This window comes from Chrysochloris asiatica, unplaced genomic scaffold (genome assembly GCF_000296735.1).
Source record: "Chrysochloris asiatica unplaced genomic scaffold, ChrAsi1.0 scaffold00041, whole genome shotgun sequence".
NCBI classification, from domain to species: Eukaryota; Metazoa; Chordata; class Mammalia; order Afrosoricida; family Chrysochloridae; genus Chrysochloris; species Chrysochloris asiatica.
This window is the reverse complement of record NW_006408559.1, coordinates 6,213,694-6,215,421: the sequence shown is the minus strand read 5'-3', so window position 1 is coordinate 6,215,421 and position 1,728 is coordinate 6,213,694. Positions and strand designations below refer to the sequence as shown.

At 46.8% G+C, this 1,728-nt stretch overlaps 1 pseudogene; it reads left to right on the top strand.

Annotated features, from left to right (window-relative positions):
- Positions 1-412: 412 nt before the first annotated feature.
- On the top strand, positions 413-1,333 carry LOC102821000 (annotated as a pseudogene).
- The last annotated feature ends 395 nt before the right edge of the window (positions 1,334-1,728 follow it).

Below are 1,728 nucleotides of genomic sequence, written 5' to 3'. Positions count from 1 at the left end.
AGGACTTGACAACAAACGTACATTTTTGCCCAGCAATTTAATTGCTTGAATTTACCCTAAAGAGAAGGAGCTCTGGTAGCGTAGCTGTTACAAGGCGGGCTGCTAACCCCAAGGTCAACAGTTTGAAACTACCAGCCATTCCTCGGGAGAAAGAGGAGGCTTTCTGCTCTGTTAAAGATTTACAGCCTCAGAAACCCTAAGCAGGGTCGCTATGAGTCGGAAGCGACTCCACAGCATATAACCACCACCGCCCACCACCACACTAAAGAGAATGAGCCCTAATGGTAATGTGTTGGACTGTAAACACAAGGTCAACAACTAGTGGGAGAAAGATGAGGCTTTCTGTTCCCGTAAAGATTTACAGTCTCACCCCAGAGCCCTGGAGTCAAAGCTGGTTCCGGTTCCAGTTTTGATGCAGCCCTCCTCCTCCTTCCCCTCTTCTTCCTCTTTCAACAGGACAGATGCCGCTGTATCCTTCGCCAAGGACTTCCTTGTAGGTGGAGTGGCTGCGGCCATCTCCAAGACCACTGTAGCACCCATCGAACGGTCCAAGCTGCTTCAGGTGCAGCATGCCGGCAAGCAAATCACCACAGATAAGCAGTACAAGGGCATTATCGATTATGTGGTTCGAATTCCCAAGGAGCAGGGAGTCCTGTTCTTCTGGCGTGGTAACCTGCCCAATGTCATCAGATATTCCCCCACCCAAGCTCTGAACTTTGCCTTCAAAGATAAATACAAGCAGATCTTCCTGGGTGGTGTGGACAAGAGGACCCAATTTTGGCTCTACTTTGCCAGGAATCTGGCATCCCGTGATGCTGCTGGAGTGACCTCCTCGTGCTTCATGTACCCTCTTGATTTCGCCCTTATCGTCTAGCAGCTGATGTGGGGAAAGCTGGTGCTGAAAGAGTTCAAAGGCCTTGGTGACTGCCTGGTTAAGATCTCCAAATCCGATGGGATTAAGGGTCTGTACTAAGGCTTTAATGTGTCTGTGCAAGGCATTAACATCTACCGGGCTACCTATTTCGGTATCTATGACACTGCAGATGGAATGCTTCCAGGTCCCAAGAATACTCACATCTTTCTCAGCTGGATGATCGCTCAATCCATCACAGCTGTGGCCTACCCATTCAACACTGCTCAGAGTCACAGGATGATGCAGTCAGGGCGCAATGGAACTGATATCGTGTACACAGCCCTCCTTGACTGCTGGAGGAAGATAGCGTGAGACGAAGGAGGCGACGCCTTTTTCAAAGGTGCACGGTCCGATGTGCTCAGAGCCATGGGCAGCGCTTTTGTGTTTGTCTTGTATGATGAAATCAAAAAGTACACATAAATTCTTTCCTAGTTTGTTTTCCCCTGTAAATGGGCATGTCGTATTATTGAACACATCTTGAGCATTCTTGACAGACTCTTGGCTGTCTATGTCCATGGCAACTATCTACTGGTTGAAAATGGGAAGCAATTAACATTCATCTGACCACTTAAAGCCATTTCCATGATGATACTGATGATGATGATGATGATGATGATGATGATGATGGGACTCAATCATATTTTTTATTTCAGTCACTCCTAATAAAGAAAAATTTGAAGGAATAAAAATATCTGAAACACACACACACAGACAAAAGATTCACAGTCTCAAAAACCCTGTACAAGATGGTTATAAGTCAAAACCGAATCCACAGAACACAACCACCACCACCACCACCATCCCAAAGAGACACT